The sequence below is a fragment of the Lutra lutra genome, chromosome 10 (assembly GCF_902655055.1).
Source record: "Lutra lutra chromosome 10, mLutLut1.2, whole genome shotgun sequence".
Taxonomy (NCBI): domain Eukaryota; kingdom Metazoa; phylum Chordata; class Mammalia; order Carnivora; family Mustelidae; genus Lutra; species Lutra lutra.
Genome location: NC_062287.1, coordinates 35,758,940 through 35,785,499, shown reverse-complemented (window position 1 = coordinate 35,785,499; position 26,560 = coordinate 35,758,940). Strand labels below are relative to the sequence as shown.

The 26,560-nt window shown below is 37.3% G+C and overlaps 1 pseudogene; it reads right to left on the bottom strand.

Annotated features, from left to right (window-relative positions):
- Positions 1–16,343: 16,343 nt before the first annotated feature.
- LOC125079690 (60S ribosomal protein L10-like) lies at positions 16,344–25,283 on the bottom strand (annotated as a pseudogene).
- Positions 25,284–26,560: the final 1,277 nt, after the last annotated feature.

Here is a 26,560-nt window from a genome sequence, read left to right as displayed (position 1 = left end):
CAACAGTGTATTTGATGATGTATGCTCATGTATATAATCTATGTATCATATGTATGCTTATGTACTCTTATAGATCAGTGAAATGAATGACAGCAAATATACAAGGGACAAGAGGGAGGAATTAGGATTAATTTGATATTATAACGTATTAACATTACCTGTGAAGCGGTATAGTGTTATTTGAAAACAGACTTGGATTAGCTGTAAATATAAACTTTAAACTGTAGGGCAACCACTAAAAAAGTGAAAAAAAGAAGCTGAGGTATGCTAAGAAAGGAAAGAAAATGGAACCATATGTAATGCTCAATTAAAACTACAAAAGGAAGAAAAATAGGGCAAGAGAAAAACAGGAACAAAGAACAAAAGCAACAAATAGAAAGCAGTAACAAATGTGGTAGATATAAAACCAACTACATCAATAATCACTTTTGTTTTTTAAAAAAACACTTTATTAAAATGTATTTGATATATAACACATTAAGATGTTCAACATGTTAATTTGATATGTTTATATGTTGTAATATGATTGCCATTGTAATGATAATTAGCACCTCTATAACATTATATAATTAAACTTTCAGTTTAGTGATTGGTTAATTAAAATCTAGTTTCTCATCAGGTTTGGTGATTATAATACAATATTGTCATCTATATTCTTATTCTGTGCATTAGATCTCTATGGCTTTTTACTGCTCAGTGTGTTCGTACCCTTAAACAGCAACTGTCCTATCCCCCACAGCCCATCCACTGTCATCTACCATTTTGGATTTTCTTAGATTCTACATTATAAGTGCTATAATACATTACTTGTCTTTCTCTAACTGACTTATTTCACTTATAAGGTGCTCAAGGCCCATCCTTATTGTCATAAATGGTAGGATAGTCTTCTTGGTCATGGCTGAATAATATTCTATTCCTTCATCTGTTGATGGGCACTTATGTTGTCTCCATATCTTAGCTATTGTGAATAATGTTATAATAAACATGGAAGTACATACCCTTTTTCCATTTCCTTCAATATCATGTTTTCATTTCCTTTGGGTATATACCCAGAAGTGGAATTTCTAGGTTATGTGGTAGATCTATGTTTCATTTTATGAGGCACCTCCGTATTTCCATAATAGTTGACACAACTACACTCCCGAAACAACATATGAAAAGTTTCCTTTTCTCCACATACTTTCCAACACTTGTTATCTCCTGTTTTCATGATGGTAGGCATTTTAACAAATTGTGAGGCGATATCTTATTGTGGTTTTATTTGCATTTCCCTGATGATTACTGATCTTGAGCATCTTCTCATGTCTATTTAATTCTTCTGGCCATTAAAAACAAATTATTTATTTGAAAGAGAGAGTCCACACATGGGGGGCAGGGGTTTAGGGAAAGAATCTCAAGCAGATTCTGCACTGAGTGCAAAGCCTGATACAGGACTTGATCTCATGACCCCAAGGTCATGACTTGAGTCAATATCAAGAGTTGGATGCTCAACCGACTGAGCTACCCAGGAGCCCCTCTTCTGACCATTTTTTAAATAGAATTATTTTATTGTTATTGAGCTATGTGAGTTCTTTATATATTTTGGATATCAACCCTTCATCCAGTAATGTGATTTCTAAAAATTTTCTTCCATTCTGTTGGTTGCCTTTTAATTTTGTTGAAGTTCATTTTGCTGTGCAAAAGCTTTTAAGTTTGATGCAGTACTGTTTGCTGATTTTTTGTTTTTGTTATTTGTGATTTTGGTGTCCTACTAAAAAAATTATTGCCAAGACCAATATTGATGAACTTCTTTGCTATGTATTCTTCAAAGAGTTTTATGATATAAAATCTTATGTTTAAGTTTCTGATCTAAGTTTTAAATTCTTATGTTTAATTTTTGTGAGTGGTGTAAGATAGGGGTCCACTTTCTTTTCTTTTCTTTTCTTTCTTTTTTTTTAAAATTTTATTTACTTATTTGACCAAGAGAGTGAGCGCACAAGCAGCGGGAGGGAAGAGGGAGAAGCAGGCTTCCCACTGAGCAGGGAGCCCAATGCAGGGCTTAATCCCAAGACTCTAGGATTATGACCTGATCCAAAGATAGTCTCTTAACAAATTAAGCCACCCAAACACTCCTATAGGGGGTCCATTTTCCAGTGTTCTGCTTGTGTTTAGTTTTCTGAGTACCATCTGTTAAAGATAAATTGGAAGGGGAGGTGAACAATGAGAGACTATGGACTCTGAAAAACAATCTGAAGGGTTTGAAGAGGTGGGGGCGTGGGAGGTTGGGGGAACCAGGTGGTGGGTATTAGAGAGGCCACGGATTGCATGGAGCACTGGGTGTGGTACAAAAACAATGAATACTGTTATGCTGAAAATAAATTAAAAAAATGATTAAAAAAAAGATACTATCTTTTCCCCATTTGGTATGCTTGATTCCCTTGTTGAATATTAGTTGACTGTATATGTGAGGGTATAATTCTGGGCTTCCCATTCTGTTCTACTGGTCTATCAGTCTATTTTTGTGCCAGTGCTATACTATTTTATTGTTATAGCTTTGTAGTATGGTTTGAATCAGTGGTGTGATATCTCTGATTTTGTTCTTTTCCCTCAGGATTGTTTTGGCTATCTGGAGTCTCTTGTGTTTCCATACAAATTTTAAGAGTAGTGATAGTGAACATTCTTGCCTTCTTCCTGATCTTGGAGGAAATTTTTTCAGTTTTTCCCCATTGAGTATAATGTTAGTTGTTGGTTTGTTGTATATGACTTTTATTATTATTTATTTTTTATTATTATTTTATTATTATTTATTATTTCTTCTATACCCAATCTGTTGAGGGTTTTTATCAAGAAAGTATGTTGTATTTTGTCAAATGTTTGTTCTGTCATCTATTGAGATGGTCATGTGATTTTTATGTTTCATTTTATTAATGTGACAATACATTTATTGATTTGCTTAAGTTGTACCGTCCTTGCATCCAAGGGATAAATGTCCCTTGATTATGGTGTATAATCCTATTAATGTGTTCTCGAGCTCAGTTTGCTAATATTTTGTTGAGAATTTTTGCATTTATATTCTTTTTTTTATAATATTGATCCCTTTTATTTATTTATTTTTAAATTGAATTAAAAATTTTTTTCAGTGTTCCAAAATTCATTGTTTATGCACCACATCCAATGCTACATGCAACGTGAACTCCGTAAAACCCACCGCCAGGCTCACCCAACCCCTCATCCCCCTCCTCTCCAAAACCCTCAGTTTGTTTCTTAGAGTCCACAGTCTCTCATGGTTCATCTCCCCCTCGATTTCCCCCAACTCACTTCTCTCCATCTCCCAATGTCCTCCATGTTATTCCTTATGTCCTACAAGTAAGTGAAACCATATGATAATTGACTTTCTCTGCTTCTCTTATCTCACTCAGCCGAATCTCCTCCAGTTCCATCCATGTTGATACAAAAGTTGGGTATTCATTCTTTCTGATGGAGGCATAATACTCCATTGCATATATGGACCATATCTTCTTTATCCATCCATCTGTTGAAGGGTATCTTGGTTCTTTCCACAGTTTGATGACTGTGGTTATTGCTGCTATGAACATTGGGGTACATATGGCTCTTCTTTTCACTACATCTGTATCTTTGGGGTAAATATCCAGTAGTGTAATTGCAGGGTTACAGTGTAGTTCTGTTTTTAATTTCTTAAGGAATCTCCACACTGTTTTCCAAAGTGGCTGCACCAACTTGCATTCCCACCAACAGTGTAAGAGTGTTCCCTTTTCTCTACATCCTGTCCAACACTTGTTGTTTACTATCTCTTTCACTTTGGTCATTCTAACTGTGTAAGATGGTATCTCACTGTAGTTTTGATTTAAATCTCCCTGATGGCTAATGATGATGAACACTTTTTCAGGTGTCTGTTAACCATTTGTATGTCTTCTTTGGAGAATTGTCTGTTCATGTCTTCTACCCATTTTTTGATGTGATTATCTATTTTGTGTGTGTTGAGTTTGAGGTGTTCTTTATAGATCTTGAATATCAGCCCTTTGTCTGTACTGTCATTGGCGAATATCTTCTCCCATTCCATGGATTGCCTCTTTGTTTTGTTGACTGTTCCCAAGCAGAAGCTTTTGATCTTGATGAAGTCCCAGAAGTTCATTTTCACTTTTGTTTCCTTTGCCTTTGGAGACATATCTTGAAAGAAGTTGCTGTGGCTGGTGTCGAAGAGGTTACTGCCTATGTTCTCCTTTAGGATTCTGATGGATTCCTGCCTCAAGTTGAGGTCTTTTATCCATTTTGAGTTTATCTTTTTGTATGGTATAAGAGAATGGTCGAGTTTCATTCTTCTACACATAGCTGTCCAATTTTCCCAGCACCATTTATTGAAGAGAATGTCTGTTTTCCACTGTATATTGTTTCCTGCTTTGTCGAAGACTATTTGACCATAGAGTTGAGGGTCCATATCTGGGCTCTCTACTCTGTTCCACTGGTCTATGTGTCTGTTTGTGTGCCAGTACTATACTGTCTTGGTGATCACAGCTTTGTAGCAAAGCTTGAAATCAGGCAACATGGTGCCCCCAGTTTTGCTTTAATTTTTCAACATTTCCTTAGCAATTCAGGGTCTCTTCTTGTTCCATACAAATTTTAGGATTGTTGGCTTCAGATCTTCGAAAAATGTTTGTGGAATTTTGATCAGGATGGCATTGAAAGTATAGATTGCTCTAGGCAGTATAGACATTTTAACAGTGTTTATTCTTCAATCCATGAGGAATGCTTTTCCATCTTTTTGTGTCTTCTTCGATTTCTTTCATGAGTGTTCTGTAGTTCCTTGAGTACAGATCCTTTACCTCTTTGGTTAGGTTTATTCCCAAGTATCTTATGGTTCTTGGTGCTATAATAAATGGAATCAACTCTCTAATGTCCCTTTCTATATTTTCATTGTTAGTGTATAAGAAAGCAGCTGATTTCTGTACATTGATTTTGTATCCTGCCACATTACTGAATTTCTGTGTGAGTTCTAGTAGTTTGGAGGTGGAGTCTTTTGGGTTTTCCATATAAAGTATGTCATCTGTGAAGAGAGAGAGTTTGACTTCTTCATTGCCAATTTGAATACCTTTTATTTCTTTGTTGTCTGATTGCTGTCTCTAGGACTTCTAATACTATGTTGAACAAGAGTGGTGAGAGTGTACATCCTTGTAATGTACCTGATCTCAAAGGGAAGGCTGTCAGCTTTTCCCCATTGAGGATGATATTCGCTGTGGGTTTTTTGTAGATAGATTTTATGAAGTTGAGGAATTTTCCCTCTATCAATGTGCTTTGAATTGTTTTAATCAGGAACAGATGCTGAATCTTGTCAAATGCTTTTCTGCATCAGTTGAGAGAACCATGGGGTTCTCCCCTCTTCTCTTATTGATTTGTTCTCTCACACTGATTGATTTTTGAATGTTGAACCACCCTTGCATCCCAGGGATAAATCCCACCTGGTCAACTTGGATAATCTTTTTAATGTACTGTTGGATCCTATTAGCTATGATCTTGTTGAGAATCTTGGCATCCATATTCATCAGGGATTTTGGTCTGAAATTCTCCTTTTTGATGGGGGCTTTACCTGGTTTGGGAATCAGGGTAATGCTGGCTTCATAAAAAGAGTCTGGAAGTTTTCCTCCTGTTTCTATCTTTTGAAACAGCTTCAGGAGAATAGATATTACTTCTTCTTTGAAAGTTTGGTAGAATTCCCCAGGGAATATACCAGGTCCTGGGCTCTTGTTTTTTGGGAGGTTTTTGATCACTGCTTCAATCTCGTTACTGGATATTGGTCTATTCAGGTTGTCAATTTCTTCCTGATTCAGTTTTGGAATTTTACAGTTTTCCAGGAATGCATCCATTTCATCTAGGTTGCTCAACTGATTGGCATATAATTGTGATAATTTCTGATGATTGTTCTTATTTCTTTGGTGTTAGTTGTGATCTCTCCCTTTTCATTTATAACTTTATTAATTTGGGTCCTCTCTCTTTTCTTTTGGATTAGTTTGGCTGATGGTTTATCGATCTTATTGATTCTTTCAAAAAACCAGCTTTTGGTTTCAACGATGTGTTCTACTATATCTCTAGTTTCTATCTCATCAATCTCTGCTCTCATCTTGATTATTTCGCTTCTTGTGTGTGACATTGGCTTAATTTGTTGTTGATTCCCCAGTTCTTCAAGGTGTAAAGAGATCTGGTGTATTCTGGATTCTTTAATTTTTTTGAGGGAGACTTGGATGGCTATGTATTTTCCCTTAGGCCCACCTTTGCCATATCCCATAGGTTTTTGACCGAAGTGTTTTCATTCTCATTGTTTTCCATGAATTGTTTAAGTTCTTCTTTGACTTTCTGGTTGATCTAAACATTTTTTTTTCTTTAAGATTTTATTTATTTTTTTGACAGAGAGAGAGAGAGATCACAAATAGGCAGAGAGGCAGGCAGAAGGAGAAGCAGGCTTCCTGCCAAGCAGAGAGCCTGATGTGGGGCTTGATCCCAGGACCCTGAGATCATGATCTGAGCTGAAGGCAGAGGCTTAACCCACTGAGCCATCCAGGCACCCCAACATTCTTAAGCAAGGTAGCCTTTAGCTTCCAGGTGTTTGAATTCCTTCCAAACTTTTTCTTGTGGTTGAGTTCCAGTTTCAAAGCATTGTGGTCTGAGAATATGCAGGGAATAATCTCAATCTTTTGTTATTGATTGAGTCCTGATTTGTGACCCAGTATGTGGTCTATTCTGAAGAAGTTTCCATGTGCACTCGAGAAGAATGAGTATTCTGTTGTTTTAGGGTAGAATGTTCTGTATATCTATGAGGTCCATCTGGTCCTCAACATTCTATGCTCTTGTTTCTTTATTGATTTTCTGCTTGGATGATCTATTACTGAGAGTAGCATGTTAAGATCCCCTACGATTAATGTATTCATATCAATATGACTCTTTATCTTGATTAACAGGTGTCTTATGTAGTTGGCTGCTTCCATATTGGGGTATAGTTACAATTGTTAGATCTTCTTGGTGGACAGACCCTTGAAGAATAATGTGGTGTCCTTCTTTATCTCTGACTACAGTCTTTAGTTTAAAATCTAATTTATCTAATATGAGAATCACTACCCCAGCTTTCTTTTGAGGCCTGTTGGCATGGAAGATGTTTCTCCATCCCTTCACTTTCAGTCTGGACGTATCCTTAGGTTCCAAATGGGCCTCTTGTAGACAACTTATGAATGGGTCCTGTCGTTTTAACCAATCTGCAACTCTGTGCCACTTTTTTGAGAGTGTTTAGGCTGTTCACATTGAGAGTGATTATTGAAAGATAAGTTCTTATTGACATCATGTTGCTTGTGAAGTCTTTGTTTCTCTAGATTGTCTCTGTAAATTTCTGTTTTATGTCATTCTTTTGTAGAGCCCCCTTAGTATTTCTCATAGTGCTGGCTTGGTGGTCAAATATTCTTTTAAGCTTTGCTGGTCTTGGAAGCTCTTTATCTCACCATCCATTCTGAATGTCAACCTTGCTGGATTCAGTATTCTCGGCTACATGTTCTTCTCATTTAGTGCCCTGAATATGTCTTGCCAACCCTTTCTGGCTTGCCAGGTTTCTGTGGTCAGGCCTGACATCATTCTGATGGACCTTCCTTTGTATGTAAGGAATCTTCCCCCAGCTGCTATCAAAAGATCTTGTCTAAAATTATGATTTGTCAGTCTCACAGCCAAGTGCCTCAAGGTCTTTCTAGATTCATTGATCTTGGATGCTGTTCTTTTTACCTCTGGGACATGAATGCTGGTTCCATTCCCCAGACTGGGAAAATCTTCATTGAGAATTTGTTCAACTATATATTTTAGTCTTCTCTCTTTCTCCACCCCCTTAGGGACCCCAATAATTCTGATGTTGGAACATTTCATGGCATCATTTATTTCTCTAATTCTGTTTTCATGGCTTCTAAGCTGTTTGTTCCATGCCTTCTCCTGATCCTTTTTCTCTATCATTTTGTCCTCTAGATCACTAATTCTATCTTCTGCCTAAGTTACCCTAGCTGTTAAAGTATTTAGATTAGATTGGATCTCATTGATAGTATTTTTAACTTCTGCCCTGGTGGCTCTCATTTCTGTCCTTAGAGATTCTTTGTTTCTAATGGTTTTCTCCAACCTAGCCAGAGCCTGGATAATTGTTACCCTGGATTCCCTTTCCGACATATTGTTTATGCCCATATCCAATAGTTCGGATGGAGAGCACACAGTCTCTGAATTTTTCCTCTGTTGGGTGCTCCTCCTTCTAGTCATTTTGGTGAGAGGTGGTTGAAGGGATGTGTAGCTGAATATGTCAACTGCTATTCAAGTAAGTTGCACCCTGGAATGCTTCTGAGCAATCAGAAGTCTCCACCAAAAAGAAAGAAAAAAGAAAAAAAGAAAGAGAGAACTAGAGAGGGAGAGAAAATATATATAATACACTTGTGTTACAATTATTAAATGTGGTAAAACTAAAACTTCTTGAGAAGAAAATTGTTCTCTAAATCATAAATATTTTTTAAATGAATCTATTCAAATTCTGCCATCCTATTTATAGATAGCCCTTATTAAATGCATTCATGAAGAAAGTAGTGATGTTCATACTTCAGTCAAATTATTTTAACCCAATTAATAATATTTAAAATTTAATGATCTCTTCGATATCAGCCACAGCAACTTCTTTCAATATATGTCTCCAAAGGCAAAGGAAACAAAAGCCAAAATAAATTTTTGGGACTTCATCAAAATCAAAAGCTTCTGCACAGCAAAGGAAACAGTCAAGAAAACAAAGAGGCAACCCATGGAATGGGAGAAGATATTTGCAAAGGACAGTACAGACAAAAGATTGATATCCAGGATCTATAAAGAACTCCTCAAACTCAACACACAAAACAGATAATCATATCAAAAATGGGCAGAAGATATGAACAGACACTTCTCCAATGAAGACATACAAATGGCTATCAGACACATGAAAAAATGTTCATCATCACTAGCCATCAGGGAGATTCAAATTAAAACCACATTGAGATATCACCTTACATCAGTTAGAATGGCCAAAATTAGCAAGACAGGAAATAACATGTGTTGGAGGGGATGTGGAGAAAGGGGAACCCTCTTACACTATTGGTGGGAATGCAAGTTGGTGCAGCCACTTGGAGAACAGTGTGGAGATTCCTTAAGAAATTAAAAATAGAGCTTCCCTATGACCCTGCAATTGCACTCCTGGGTATTTACCACAAAGATACAGATGTAGTGAAAAGAAGGGCCATCTGTACCCCAATGTTTATAGCAGCAATGGCCACGGTTGCCAAACTGTGGAAAGAACCAAGATGCCCTTCAATGGAAGAATGGATAAGGAAGATGTGGTCCATATACACTATGGAGTATTATACCTCCATCAGAAAGGATGAATACCCAACTTTTGTAGCAACATGGACGGGGCTGGAAGAGATGATGCTGAGTGAAATAAGTCAAGCAGAGAGAGTCAATTATCATATGGTTTCACTTATTTGTGGAGCATAATAAATAGCATGGAGGACATGGAGAGTTAGGCGAAGGCAGTTGGGGGAAATTGGAAGGGGAGGTGAACCATGAGAGACTATGGACTCTAAAAAACAATCTGAAGGGTTTGAAGAGGTGGGGGGGTGGGAGGTTGGGGGAACCAGGGGTGGGTATTAGAGAGGGCACGGACTGCATGGAGCACTGGGTGTGGTACAAAAACAATGAATACTGTTATGCTGAAAATAAATAAAAAAATGATTAAAAAATATTTAAAATTTAACAAATTTTATCATATGTTCAAAAGAAGATATCGTAAGGCTTACAAAAGACTTTTATTTATTTTCCCATCCTCCTTTGTGTGAAACAGCTTGGGTTTATGAAGAGTAAAGTCTGGTAGTTCAGCAAAGTGAAATTGTCCTTTTTATATGCTGACTATCCCCAATGCAGCGTTCTTTATGTTGCTTGCATTTGTTAAACCAGGACCTGAGGAGACGTACCTCTTAAATAACAAGGAGAGAACAGAGGTCTAGTGACTCTAATATTATCCTGACATCAGCACTCAAGGGATTCTGTCTTCACCTAGCTGTTTTGTTTAATCATTTAACTGTTCTCATACTGTTCTTTGTGTATAAAAAGAAAACAATATTTTCCCCATGCCTTATAAATGTTCCAGGGCTTAATTATTGCTTGCAAACTTCTCTGAGCTTTCTGAAAAAGAGTAGACATAATTATTCGATCTTACAGATAGACACTGCTTAGGGGTTTTTCTGAATGCAGAATGAAAAATAATACAAATTCATCAGAGTGAAGTGTGAGAGGTTTTGTAATGCTGATTGCATATCACTGGGGAACAAATTAAGCCCATCAAATGCCTCAAATATCAATCTCAAATCACACTGCACTTGGAATAGGGACCTGCCTAGTGTTTTATTTACAAGATGATCACTTTCCTCTCCAAATGAATTAGCTCTTCCACAATGTGTCGATTGGTAGAGTGGGAGTTTAGCAGACTGGGAATTGTATACTTCTTGACAACAGAAGACTTGTTGATGCCTAACTTTTGTGGATAGATTTTAAAACTGTTAAATGAAATATCACCATGAAATATCGATTATTCATTATTCTTGAAAATCAGGTTAAACCCAGGATTGTATGTTCAGATTTATAGGGGAACTTGGAAATATTCTGATGCATTGGAAATGTTACCTTTAGAATATATTAAGGGGTATGATTTTTTTTTTTTTTTGAAATATGGAGACTGTTTTGGGGAAGAGATACATCTAAAAATACTTATTTCCAGGGCTGTCAAATGTCTTTGCATTTTTTTGAAATCTAAAGTCAGCAAGATAAAATTGACAACAGAAAGACATATAAGCTAATGAGGAAATGCACAAAGGATCTAAATAGTTAATTCAGAGAAGAGTAATCCAAGTGACCAGTAAATATATAATAGTGGCTAAAGTTTTCTAGTGGTCAGCATAATCTAAATAAACGTTAATAAAGAGCTGTTATTTATTTATTGCCACACACTAGAATGGCAAAGAAATAACCGATTATGTCTCCTGCTGGAGCAGATATGGTGGTGGAAGCAGAGGCCTCCCATATATACATCACTATCAGAAGAGCAAATATTACAGCACAACCCAAGAAAGCAGTGTGAGCACATTTATTAAATCATACTTCCATTTCTTGGGGCCCTTGTAAATGTAAGTTCAAGTAGGTAAGGATAAATAAGAAATAAATGGAAGACCCATCATTAGGTGAAAAGTGGAACACATTTTGGTGAATTCAGATTGAGGAAAGAAGGGCTAATTTTCCACCAAAATTTATTTTCTCCTTCTTCTGTATTGATCAAATCAGAGCTGAGATGTGGTTGCCTGGCCGGGGGCTTCCAGGGTCCTCTTGCAGCAGGGGTGGTCTTTGTAAATCAGGTCTTGTCAAGGAAATGTGAATAAAAGTCCTGAGTGCCATTCCAGGGCTGACTGGTTCGCCTCCTACCTGTGCTCCTTCCTACTTGTTTCCAATCCAGAGTGGGACTAGCAATGGCTTCAGCGAAGTTAGCAACTTGGAAACTATGTATTCAGGATAATATCAGCCTAAATAACTGTATGGAACAAACCTGCCAGGGGACAGGGTGCAACTGGCTGGAATCATTAGATGGAAGAGAAACTTTAAGGGTTTTTTCCCTTTGTTATTGTTTTTGTCTTTTTTTTTTAAATCTTTTTTAAAAATTTATTTTCAGCATAACAGTATGTTTTTGTCTTTGATGTTTTTTAGGTTGCTTTATTGTAGCAGTTTAGCCATTTAATGAACACCATGCCATGCAATATTATATAACCTTTGGTAAGAAGGAGTTAGATCTATACCAGCTGAGCAGGGGGGATTTCATTATGTACAAAAAAGTTTCCATATGATCCAGTTTTTTGTAAAATAAATGCAAAAGCCTATAACCCAGGAGGACACACAAAGAAAGCTGGAGATTGAACTAACAATTAAACAACCAACCAACAAACCAAGTTAAAGTCACCTAGGCAGGAACTGTCAAGTGCTGTATAATGTAGAATCTGAAAATAACAGAGATTACAAGGATAATTCTTTTTTCAAAATCTATGACTTTAATTTCTTTTTTTTTTTTTTTTAAAGATTTTATTTATTTATTTGACAGAGAGAAATCACAAGTAGGCAGAGAGGCAGGCAGAGAGAGAGGAGGAAGCAGGCTCCCTGCTGAGCAGAAAGCCCGATGCGGGGCTCGATCCCAGGACCCTGAGATCATGACCTGAGCCGAAGGCAGCGGCTTAACTCACTGAGCCACCCAGGCGCCCATGACTTTAATTTCTTACTTGACTTCTGAGTCCATTATGTTCTTCTATGCTATGTTTCAAATGTTTACTTAGTGTCATTACCTAGATATTCTGTAAGTACTTCATATATAGAAAGAAGATGATTCTCTTCCCAGAAAACAGCAAATAATAGACATGTGAAGCAAGCATTTTAGAGCACCTACAAAGTGGCAAGCTTTTGTGATGTATGCTGGGTGATACAAAAACTAAAAAAAGCCCCTATCTCTCAAGAATACATAGTCAGATGATGGAGCTCCTGGGGAGCACAGTCTGTTAAGTGACCAGCTCTTGGTTTTGACTCAGGTCTTGATCTCAGTGTTGTGAGATTGAGCCCCACGTCAGGCTCAGTGCAGAGCCTGCTTAGGACTGTCTCTCTCTCTCTCTTCCTCTGCCCCACCTCCTCAAATAAAGAAATAAATAAATGTAAGAATCCACAGTCAGGTGAAAGAGGAAACGTAAAGAGATAATTTCAGTAAAATTTAATGAATGCTTTGATATGGATATATATACAGAAAAATGTAGGAGATTTTGAAGAAGGGTCCCTGTACTTTATTTCAGAAGCTAGGCTAATTTTTAGGGATAAGTTTCATTGAGCCTGGTATAAAAACACAAATCTTTGTGTTTTTGTCTTACTACCTTAAGAATATTTATCACGTGTTATTATTGTTAACTTACTTGTTGGGAGGTAAGTATGTTCACTACTCCATTTCCAGGCAAAGCACCAGGCACACAGTTTACTGGGGAATGAGGAAAAGTGATGACATAAACATGGTTCTTGTTCTGATAAAATTTCAACTTTTAATGTTGTGGGCCCTGCCCCTGGGCTTCCGGGGAAGCAATACTTGAACTTTAACAAGGTCAGAATGCCTCAGCAAAACCTCAAAGCATGGGCTCTGTTTCTGCCCCAAGCACAAAGTGTACATCTGCTTTGTTAAAGAAAATAACCAAAAAGGAGCGTTCTGAACACAAAGATAAGAAAAAGTAAGAGATTTCCCTGGTTTCTTATAAGATTAAAGTCCTATAGTCCTGCCTATAGTAGAAACTTGAGATAAGGTCTGCAAATTTCTGAAATGTTCTTTGTCAATAATTTGTAAATTTTTATGTAAAAAAATGTATGTAACCCTACATTAAATGTCCCCTTACTGGAACATTCTCATCTTTGTGAAGATCAAATATCAGGTAAATATTCTAACTTGGGCTTCAATAAAACTCTTCCATTTTTTTTTTTTTTAGAAATTCTAAAAGGTTTGTTCATTTTGCATCTACATCCTCAAGGAACTCAAGGGCCTGTGGGAAGTGGAGCTGTGTAAGAAAAGGTGTGAAAAAAAAAAGTGTTCAGAGAATATTCTTTTCTGCTGTAATAAATATTCATCAGGAGTGAAATATAGTTCAGCTGGCTCCTAGTCCAGAGCTGCTTTGTGATGTTCCATGTAGTACAACTGGGTCTCAGAGCTTCTCTGACCAACACTGATTCTTTGTTTCCTTTTTTAAAAAGGTATTTATTTGAGATAGAGTGACCACATGCAAGCTGGGGGAGGGCCAGAGGGAGAGAATCTCAAGCAGACTCAGTGTTGAGTGCAGAGCCTGAAGCAGGGCTTGATTTCACGACCCTGAGATCATGACCTGAGTTGAAATCCAGCTGGATGCTTAACCGAGCCACTTGGGCACCCCCAACACTGATTCTTCATATTCAAGTGTGTCTTGAGTTGATGGGAGCTGCAGGATCCTGAGGGCAGGATCCAGGCCCAGGACAGCTGATAACTGAATGGTGTGGGAAGAATCTACTTCGCAGTACAGACTAATTCCTTTAAGATGTGCTTGGCTCAAACACATAGGACAAAACACCCACAAAAATTATTGTAAACTTATTGGTGCTCTTATTTACCTTCTGCTCGTATTTCTTGGGTACTGACTTGCAACTTTTCACTTTCAAATACTTTGGAGACTATTCTAACAGAGGCAATGCTTGATGGATGGTTTCGTTAAGTGCTTAGTGAAATTTTGCTGGAACTCATATACCATCTTTCTCTTCTGAATAATGATCCCGGAGAGAAATACTCTTAGACTCATAGAGCTATAAACACTCAAAGTGGGAGGTATTTAAAGGTCATTCAATTTAACCACTCACACAATACTTCAGGTCAAGTTTCTGTGATGACATTTCAGGTTTTCTACAGACTGCCCCAACCAACTCTCCATACAGGTCTCACATTGTTCCTACATTTGCTCTTAGGAAGGCCAGACAGTTAAATGTTCATTTTAAAGTAATTTCTGGCGTGTTTATATGCTTATGTTGCTATCATCTCATTAGCATAACCATATGACTAAGTGAACAAAGAATTTAATTTGGATTTATATCATTATGTGAAAATTTCACTTTCAAATATAAGTAAGCATGATATAAAAAAAAACTCCTTAAATGCTTTATGTTGGAATTCTCATGAGCCACTTGGGAATATAGGTGTAAATTTATTACTATAAGAGAGAAATGTAAAAATTGATGATTGTGAATGCTGCTAACTTTTTGTGCAAACATTAAATATTAAAATAATATTATAAATGATATTAGATGATATTTAAATAATCTGATAATTAAGGAAGTGGCCTGATTATTATGAAAACACTGAATGAGTATATTAGCTAATTTTAGAAAGAATGTTATACCCTATCTGTTCCCCAAATGTGTACTGAAATGAAATTATAAGGTAGGAAAATGGAAAATAGATTGCAATAGATTGCAATGCAATTGTACTCTTTTTTGTATTGATTGTTTGGTCTAGTTGTTAGGTCAGTGATTGATAGAGGAATATTAAAGTCTTTGACCAGGGCGCCTGGGTGGCTCAGTGGGTTAAGCCTCTGCCTTCAGCTCAGGTCATGATCCCAGGGTTCTGGGATCGAGCCCCGCATCAGGCTCTCTGCTCAGCAGGGAGCCTGCTTCCCCCTCTCTCTCTGCCTGCCTCTCTGCCTACTTGTGATCTCTGTCTGTCAAATAAGTAAATAAAATCTTTAAAAAAAAAAGTCTCTAACCATGAATGTGGGTCTTCTTCTCCCTTGAATTTTGTTAATTTTTGTTTCACTTACTTTGGTGCTCTGTTTTAATTTCTTATAAATTAAGCATTGTTGTTTTCTTGATAAATTAAGCCATTTTACCATTATGAAATGCCTTTACTTACCTTGGGAAATTTTCTTTGTATTGAAGTCTCTTTTGATACTTATCAAGTCATACTGCTTTTCTTTTTTCTTTTCTTTTTTTTTTTTTTTAAAGATTTCATTTATTTATTTGACAGAGATCACAAGTAGGCAGAGGAGCAGGCAGAGAGAGAGGGGGAAGCAGGCTCCCTGCTGAGCAGAGATCCCAATGCGGGGCTCGATCCCAGAACCCTGGGATCATGACCTGAGCTGAAGGCAGAGGCTTTAACCTGCTGAGCCACCCAGGCGCCCCTGCTTTTCTTTGATTAATGTTTTCACGGTATATATTTTTCCATCAGTTTTCTTTTAAACCACTTGTATCTTCATATTTAAAGTACGTTTCCTGTAGATAATACATACTTGGATTTAAAAAAAAATCAATTCTGAAAATCTTTGCCTTCCTAATTGGAATGTTTATCTTATTAAAATATAATACCTATTGATAGAGCTGGGCTTAAGTCTATTGCCATGTTTAAGTTTCTATTTATCGCTCTTATTTTTCTTCCTCTCATTTTTTATCTATCTTAATCAGTCATCCCTCTGGGACTGTTTCATATGCTCCATGCTCATGGCCCATGTTGGTATTTTTCATATCATAGACCAGTCCCTGAAACACTGATCAACTAAGCCCCAATGTTGGAAGGCAGGCATTTTTGTCCTTATGGTTCTGTCAAAATGTAAATTTATCTAAGCTATATTCTGTGACAATGTGGAGCTTTTTTGCAGCCCTTTTTCACTAGTAGGACCCTTATTATTTTTTGACAGAAGTAGGATTTTTTGATGGGCTTGAATAGGGAGGAGGCAGTGCTGAGGTTCCTATGAGGGTAGAGCGTGCCATTTGTCCAGGGGGACATGATTAGGGATGTATTTTGCCTTTGACCTCACAGCCATTTGGATGAGCTTCTTTTCCAGCCACCATGTCTTAAAATTCATGTGCATTAAACTCAGTAAAGCTCCACTTTTGGAAATGTGGATTTTCTGGCCATCAGGGAATTTGAGCTTGGCCCTGTGTAAGGCCTCAATCACATGCTTCTTGTTCTGCAGCTTGGTACAAATAACTTGGACAATGTGGACCCTGGCCATTGTGCCCTGGGCTTACCAAAGGCACCAGGCATACCTGTCTGGAGCCCCTTAGCCCTAGCATTGGACAACATGTTGATATGGATGATGTGGAAGGGCTGGAGCTGCACTCAGATGTGAAAACCATCTCCGCCACGCTCTTCTCCATATACTTGTTGGCACAAATACAGGCAGGGTCCAGGGCTTTAGAGGAGAGCTGCTCATATTCACCTGGTCCCATTTGGCCACATAGTGGGATCTCATCCTCTTTTTCCTTCAGCCCCAGGTCAAAGATGCAGATCTTGGCTTCAGAGACACCTCTGCAGAAGCAAGAGTTTGGATGTGGCTTGTTCTTACAATATTGGTAATAGCAGGCAGGGTGGTAGCCGATAGTGACACCAGGATCTCCAGTAGCACACTCAAGGAAAAGAGTAGGATCCCTATTTTAAGCAATGGTTTAGGCTTTGGAATCCTACTGTGTGGGAGGACTTTCAGTTCCAATACCCTTCAGGAGTTAAATTCCATTGACTACTTCCATATATGGAGACCAGAAGGCTGTGTCTTTAGTCCAACTTACTGCTTTATAATTTTGTTATTTTTAAAATTCAGATAGGTATTAATTTTGTTTTTGAGAATGGCTATTTATTTATTGATTTTTAATGAACATATAATGTATTATCAGTTTCAGAGATACAGGTCTGTGGTCCATTAGTCTTATATAATACCCAGTGCTCATTATATCATATGCCTTCCTTAATATCCATCATCTAGTTACCCCATCCTTCCACCTATATCCCCTCTAGCAACCCTCAGTTTGTTTCCTATGATTAAGAGTCTCTTATGGTTTTTATCCCCCTCTGATTTTGTCTTGTTTTATTATTTCCTCCCTTTCCCTGTGATCCTCTGTTTTGTTTCTTAAATTCCACATAGCAGTGAGATCATATGATAACTGTCTTTCTCTGATCGACTTATTTCACTTAGCATAATACCCTCTAGTTCCAACCACATCATTCAAATGGCAAGATTTCATTTTTTGGATGGCTAAATAATATTCCATTTTATATATATATATATACATACATATACATATATATGTATATACACACACACACATACACACACACACACACACACACATACACACATACCCCCCACATCTTCTTTAGCCATTCATCTGTTGATGGACATCTGTACTCTTTCCAAAGTTTGGCTATTGTGGACATTGCCATTTTAAACATTGGGGTGCAGGTGCCCCTTTAGATCACTACATTTGTATCTTTGGGATAAATACTCAGTAGTGCAATTGCTGGGTCATAGGGTAGCTCTATTTTCAACTTTTTGAGGAACCTCCATACTGTTTCCAGAGTGGCTGTACCAGTTTCCATTCCCACCAACAGTGTAGGAGGGTTCCCCTTTCTCTGCAACCTGGCCAACATCTGTTGTTTCCTGACTTGTTAATTTTATTGAGAATGACTACATCTTTTTTTTTTTAAAGATTTTATTTATTTATTTGTCAGAGAGAGAGAGGGAGAGAGAGCGAGCACAGGCAGACAGAATGGCAGGCAGAGGCAGAGGGAGAAGCAGGCTCCCTGCCGAGCAAGGAGCCCGATGTGGGACTCGATCCCAGGACACTGGGATCATGACCTGAGCCGAAGGCAGCTGCTTAACCAACTGAGCCACCCAGGCGTCCCAAGAATGACTACATCTTTATAATGTTTCTTTTTGAATTTTATCAACTCTTTTTGGAATATCAATGGGGGTAGGCTGAGTATGTGTATAAATCTGTGTGTGTGTGTGTGTGTGTGTGTGAGTGTGTGTGTGAGTGTGTAGGTCACAGAGAGGATTTACCATACAATCTTGAATGGAAATCTTGTTTCTTTATAAGATAGGAATACTAATGTCTCATTTATAAAATTATTAAAAGGCTTAAATGATATAAGCCACATAGAAGGCTTGGTAAGTTGCCCAGCCAGATAAAGAGACTCAGCAAATATCACAGAACATTTTACTACAAAATATAGTCACTCAGTTATTGCAGAACAATAGATAAGAACATGAGGAGGTAAAATTGCATCAGGCTCTGTGAGAACTGTCTTTGGAATATATGTGTTTGAGACAATCTCTGAGAGTATAGAGAGTGTGAGATGGGGTTCTTGCTTTGGCCCATTGACATTGTTTGAAGAAATATTAATCTCCTGGACAGCCATTCAGTGAGAGGTAGTGGGAAGGGACAATTCTTTATGGTCTTTTGTGTTTCTGCATGTCTTACATTGTGAATTACTAGATGCCCCTTTTTCTGAACTATCTTTTCAAAGATGTTTATATAGTGAACAGCTATACAAATTGCTATCTAATATCAGCTCAATTTAGAGAAAGAATTTATGGATTCTCTGTGATTAATTTTTCAAGTACTTTACACTTAAAAGGGAACTCTATGGCTCTGGGCTTTCACAAGTCCCACCAGATGATAGAGATAAAACAATATCCTTAGGGAATCCTGGCTGGAGATAGATAGCCCAGATGCCTCTGTCTTTTAGCCTTGGTGGCAAACTTCTTGCCACTATCATCCATCAGAACATTATAGTTTCTTTCCAGCATGATCTTCAGTAGGAGCAAATCTGTAGAGCCCACCAAAACACATTATTTTTCCAAAGTGGATATACTGGTTCCCCCAGATTTCTCTTATAGTTTCCTTGACTCCCTGAAACTCCTGTGCAGGGCAGCTAGTCTTTAAGGGTTTCAGTGGCCACAGGGGTTCTCTCATCAACATCCATTCCATGCCTCCTTCACTGTGGAAGATCTGTGTGGTTTGGCTGGGATCAGACCAACCTACTTCTCATTCCCTAACCTCGGTCTTCTTCTAAACACACAGTAGAGATTTCTGAGTTAGAGAGGAGTCATGATGAGATTTCAAAACAATTAAAACATTGTAAATCTTGGGCAATGTCAACTTGTTTTCCTACTGCAGCCACAGATGATCAGATCTCTTTGATTTGATATCTCTAAAGACTCGGAATTTGAAGAAAGGCCATCTTTCTCTCTGTTCTATACATTTTATTGTGACAAAGACTCTCAGAATTGCCCTTGTGTGCCGCTGTGTCTCATTTGAAAAGTTTTCCTGATATTGATATTATTTTTCTATCTTTTGTTCAGCAATAATTTCATAGGAACATTAGTTGTCAATTCTCCATTCTCACTCTCTTTGACACCCCTGCCTCCAACATTGACTTCTTGGCAATGACAGGTGCCATGAAGAGCCCTGGCAAAGAGGTGATATATTACTTCTTTTTTGCTCTCACCTTACAACAGTCATTGAATTTGTTTTTGAGGAAACTAGAGCTGGCTCTGCGAGCAATTAAGTTGTCTTAACCCAAAAAATGCTGTGACTGGAATTTATACACGGCACAACGCTTCACATTTATTGCATCTGGGGTTTGAGAAAAATCACACTTTAAAATGTTATGAAATGAGTTTTACAGAACAGGCAGAAATTCAATGTTGTATAGAAAATCATATAGGGTAGACTACTGAGAAATCAAAAATAAATAAGTGTAAGAGAAAATTATATGGTGGAACAGGGAAGGAGAAATAGAAACAAGAGCAAATAAGGCCTTTTAGGAATGGTAAGAAAGGAGACAATATCAAAATAACTATTTTCTAAACACAGATTCTCCTTAGGAAAGCAATTTGGACACTAAGAACAGTCACAATTCTGCATTCCAATTATAAAAAAAGTATTTTATTTTAATTTCTCCAGGGTACATTTTGTTACCTTACAATAATATCTTAGAAACATCATTTTAGGAGGAATTTGATCTTGATTTATAGTTTTACATTTTGTGACAAATCCCTTCAAAGACGTTAATGTGCTGGTGCTGTTTAGCCTGAAAGGGTGTCTCTCAAAGCTGATAGGTTACACTCAGGAAACTGAGGATCAGAGAAGGTGGCGACAACCTAGGAGAGAAATCAACTAAACCACTCTATATGTTTTGACCCTGATACTAAATGATAACTGGTTTACTTAAGAGACAACTCTGTAGTCATTTTTGTCAATTTTCTGAATGATGACACACACATAAATTGCACCTGTTCTTATTTATTGATACTGGCAGAAGAATAAATGTCAGTTTGTACCAAAAAAATATCCAAACAAGTTTCCCTTGTATCCCTCTGAAGATCCTCCGAAGATCTTATTACATAATGATTATAAATACCTATTTCAAGTTTGGTGACCTTGAAGGAATTCTTGGTAAGATTAGCAAGGGAGAGGAGAGTTGCCCAACAAATAGACATTATGAGGAGATTTATAGGCACTTAGGGAAGAGGATTCTTGATATTTTTCAGACAAATGGTTATATAGAACCAAGAAACAGCAAAACTGCAGGTAGTAAATAATGAGTTCAAAATTTAACATTCCAAAAAGGAGAGAAGGAACATTGTGAATGGGTTACAAAAGGAGGAGTAAGATTGGAGGAAAATTAAATTGCTGTAGAATATAAAGAGATTGGGGACTGTTGGGCTGCAATCTCCATCCCTACTCAGTATGGATATTTTATGGCCCTGGGGCTTGTTTTATATTTTTAAAGAGCTGTTTCCTCTCTCCTGAAAGTACTTATTTCAGAGAATTAGAATTTAAATCATCATTGAAATAACAGTAAGATTGGAGCTTTAACAAAGTCTGACTGATGATGTAATAATCCTGAGTTGATCCTAGGTAAGCATTAACCCCTGAGAGATGGCAGTAAATAGGAAGGTTATGCAAATTCAGTGTAGGGCAGGGCTGCAGAATCATATAGCAGGTCCAGGAAAAGGATTTACAGCCAGAATATTCAAGTGGAGTGAAAGCTCTGCTATTTACTTACTGCAGTATATTCACTTTAGAAAAAAACATTGGCATACCTGGGTCCTTGTGGCATTGTGCATAAGTGTGATAACATTGTGCCTCTCATACTTCTCAGGATTACTGATAAAATCAATTTTTCATCCCCACCAGGACTACAGTTCATTGATCCTAGTACTTTTTTTTTTTTTAACCATCTCTCATTCCTCTGCTCTCCTTTCTTCCTTTTTCCCAACAGAGTCTGTGACCTGTAGTTATAATGACTCCCTTCTAAATGTTTTCAGCAACTTTGCTCCTCTTGCTTCTTCCAATTTGATGGCAAAACCACTACCCTAGTTAAATCTACCCCTACATACTTTGCGCCTGCATTCATAAAAACTGAATGTAGCTGGAAAAACATAAAATCATGAGACGTGATTTCGCTCTTAATTCATGACCACTAATTTCAAATAGGCCTTTAGTGCTTCTATGATGATCATATTAAAAGCAAATATTTATTATGATAATTATATTGGATATTAATTTTATTTTCTGTTTTTCTTTCTGATTAGATTTTAGTATTAAGATCACATTAAATCATATAATGTTAACTTCAAAAAGTAATTTTCTTTCATTTTCTACTGTCTTTAAGAGTTTCTCCATGATGGGAATCATTTGTTCTTTAATGTTTGGTAGAACTTATCTGTAAACTATGTGGGTTGATTGAGAAGTGTGTGTGTGTGTGCGTGCGTGTGTGCATGTATGTAGACTTTGATTCAATTCAAATTTAAAAATGATTATATAGATAGTTTCAAATTTTTAATTTTTTTGAATTCATAAATTTGTTTCATAAGTGACATATTTCTAGGAAACAATGAATTTTAGTTCATTCAGTTCATGCATGGTATTCTTATTTTTTAAAATACTTACAATCAATCGGTAATATGTCCCTGATTTCATTTCTAATATTATTTAATTTTGCTTTCTCTCTTATTTTTCATGATGTTTCTCCAAATTTAAGTATTTTATGTGTCTATACTAATATTGCTCTCTAATATTTCAAAAAATATTTCTTTCAAAAATTAAACTTGGTTTTTATCTTTTTTATTTCCTTCCTTGAGTTTTTTTTTTTTTTAAATTTGTTTTCTTTTTATAATTTAAAGTTAGTGTTTGGCTCTCTAATTTTCCATCTTTCATTTTTGTTTTCTTTTTTTTTTTAAGATTTTATTTATTTATTTGATAGAGATCACAAGTAGGCAGAGAGGCAGGCAGAGAGAGAGGGGGTAAGCAGGCTCCCCTGCTGAGCAGAGAGCCTGATGTGGGACTGGATCCCAGGATCCTGGGATCATGACCTGAGCCGAAGGCAGAGGTTTTAACCCACTGAGCCACCCAGGTGCCCCCATTTTTGTTTTCTAATAGACACAATTAAGGTTATAAATATTACTCTAAGTATGACTTTGGCTGTATACCACTATATTTAATATGTATCATATTTAGTACCATCTAATTACAAGTATTTTAAGATTTATATGTTGATTTAATATTTAATCCATGAATTTTTAAGTGATACATTAATTTCTCTACGTATGGATTCTTAAAAATTACTTCTTTTCAAAATTATTTTCTAACTTAATTACATTTTTTTAAAAGGTTTTATTTATTTGACAGACAGAGATCACAAGTAGGCAGAGAAACAGGCAGAGAGAGAGAAGGGAAGCAGACTCCCCGCTGAGCAGAGAGTCCGATGCAGGGCTCGATCCTAGGAACCGGGATCATGACCTGAGCTGAAGGCAGAAGCTTTAACCCACTGAGCCACCCAGGCGCCCCCTAACTTAATTGCATCTTTATCAGAGAATATGGACTGTTTGATGCTAATTCTTTGATATATGTTGAGATGCATTTGATCACTTAACATGGTGTGATTTCTGAAATATTCATGTGCTTGAAAGAAAATAATCTCTATGTTGGGAACAGGATTCCATATATGTTTGTGAATCTGATTTATTTATCATGTTCATTTTTTTGGTCAGGTTTTTGTATCAGTTACTGAGAAAAATATGTAAAAATATCCCATTTTGAAAATGAATTTATCAATATTTTTATATTCTTCCATTAATAGTGGTTTATAAAATTTTTAAAAGATTTTATTTACTTGCTTGAGAGAGAGAAAGAGAGAGCATGGACAGGGGAGAAGCAGAGGGAAAGGGACAAACAGAGTCCATGCTGAGTATGGATCCTGATGGGGGGGCTTGATCTCACAACCCTGAGATCATGACCTGAGCCAAAATCAAGAGTCAATCCCTAACTGACTGAGCCACTCTGGCACCCCAATAGTAGTTTATAAATTTTGAACATATGTTATTAAATGCATATCTTGTTAATTGCTCTTATTATCATTATGTCATGTCCTCTTTGTCTTTAAGAATGCTTTTTTTGGTATAATTTATTTTCTCTGATATTAATAAAGACTTCCTCTTGGGTGAACATTGGAGACACTACTAGTTACTGACTTTCTTTTTTCAGCCATTTATTTTTACTAACCAAACTTCGATTCTGTTCAGTGACAATAGGTGCAGATAAAACACCCTATGTCTTAGCCTCTCTTGGTTGCCATATGCCATATTAGGTTAAATCACATGCTATGCTTATTTTTCTATGTAAGCATAGTAATTTTCGGCAATTTGATGTGATCAAGCCTAATAATTTTGTCCAAGAAGATTTGTAAATGCAAGTCAGCAGGTGGAATTTTTGTGAAGACTATTTTAAAAGAACTCTATTTCTTTGCCCTGGTTTTTCAACCTCCTGTCCTTCGCCCTTTTCCTTCATTTCTTCTTTTGTGGTCTTTGACCCACTGGAATTATAGTGATGATATTATATCTGAAAGATTGAAAATGCATCTTAAACAGGGCAGGGTGGAAGGATGGAAATATTCTTGATAACTCCTTCAGCAGTTGCACCAACCCTGCACTGCATACCCCTGGATAAGCCATTACAAGAGAAAAAACAGCCCCTAGTTAGTCCAGCTCCTACTCCTCTCTCACTTTAATCACTGCTTTTGATGATAATGACCCGCAGTTAAGTAAGTAGGCTCCAAGTAAATAGAGCTGGTTTCTTGTGCACATGTGGACTCCCTTACCTTCTATTCCTCTACCCTTCAGACTGAGGGATGAGGGGACTCATTCTTGAATTCACATAAACTTGTGATACTGTTAGAAAAATACATACTTGAGAAAAATAATAAGATGGATCTTTTTTGTTTGTTTGTTTGTTTCTCTATCCAGAACCAGGGGAGGGTTTTACATATATTGGCTAGTATGGAGGAAGGACCCCAGTGGCAGCTGCCTGGGTGCCAAGCCATTGACCATTTAAGTCAGGAGATACTAGAAAAAAATATTTCAAAAAAAAAAAAAAAGAAAAAAATATTTCTTTCTGTTCTTGTTCTTGTTCTTCTTCTTCTTCTTCTTCTTTTTTTTTTTTTCATTTACTTTCAGCAACACCTCTGCCTTTGGGAGAAGAGTTTTGTATTGTAGCAAACCTAGTCTGGAGCATGACAGATGCGTTTGGGGATTTGTTTGCTGAAGTATTCATGCAGTTGGCTCTGGTTCTGAATTTTAGGGCCAATGGCATAATAATGGCCCCTCTCTTTTAAGTTCCCACTATGCTAGATAGTGTGCTAAGCAGTTAACATGTATTAACTCATTTAGTTCTTAGAACAATAGGTTGATATTATTATTCCCACCTTCATTTCTCAGAAGAAGCAACTGGGACAGTGAGAAGTTGAATACTTTGTCCAATGTCATCTGATTAGGATGGACTTGAGCTGGGATGGAACTCTGACGCCTGGACTCCAGAGCCTGTGTGATCAGGCGAGCAGCCATGACTCCTTGGCTGCTTCTCCTGACCCTTGTGTAGAGTTGTCTTCCTGGAGTTTTGAACCACATCAGGAAAAAAGCGGTGGTGAGAAGTGAAAAGCAAAGCAAACAACAGGCTGTTCGGGAGGAAAAGCCATTACTGAACAAGCTCCCAGGAGACGAATGCTAGACTTTCCCCACCGCAATGCTCAGATTTTATCCAGAAATAAAATCATCCATTTTTGCTACTCTGGGGTCCTTTGGTTGTAGGTAGAGCTGTGTGAAAGTTTCCTCTCCCACTGCCATCCTTCCAAAAACAAATCTGAGACCTTTCTCCGAGGTTTGGTCCCACTTTGGCTTCCATGGAGCAGCTTGCTGGAGTAGGAAGTGTGTTCTCTGAAGTCAGACAAGCTTGGGTTTGTGTTCCTCTTCAGCTACTGTATGTGATCTCCATGACCCGCACACGTCACTTAATCACTCCGAGCCTTCATCTCCTTATTCATCACACTGGAATGTTAATTGTTAACACATGGCTTCGTTCATTCAGGCAACAAGTACTATGGATTGCCTATTTTGTGCTGGTCACTGGTAGGTAATGTTTTGTCACAAGCAGGTCATAAATCATATTTAGTCTTAGGCGCCATGAACTTATAATTCAGTGGAGAAGCTAGACTCCTGTGGTAAGTGCTCAGACTATTCCGCATACAGGTTGGTCTGGCGAGGAGTGTGGAACATTCGCGTGGGAAGGCAGTTAGCAAATGTCGGTGCTTGTTCATTTCTTCCAGTCCTTCCCTTATTCTAAAGGAGACTACTGCTGACACCCCTTCAGTACATAAGTATGGCGTTATTTCAGAAAACTTCCTCTTGCCTAGGATGTCTTTTTTCCTTTAATATGTAACGTGGGTCTGAGGTTATGTTGTTTAACTACCTTGCAAAGCCAAACGAGGTGATTTGCGCCATGAGTTGTTTGTACCTTGGGCACCCTTCATCTCAGTCTTCATGTAATATTTAACAATTAACTTTACATCTTCTCCAGAAAAACAATTTGAGAATTCAAGAGAAAACTGTAACAAGAAAATCTCAAAATTTGGAGGAAGTGAAATAAAAATCAGTTTTGGGCTTTTTGCCTTATTATTTGCATATTATACTTAGAGAACTACTTATTATGGTTTTTGTTGACTGCCTCCCAATTACCCCACTCCAATTATAAACATGAAAAATGTGAGAATTTTAGATTAGTTTCTCCCAGAGTTGATATTAGAGTCTGGCACTTCTGGATTCTTGCCTTGTGGTTCTGTTGCCAA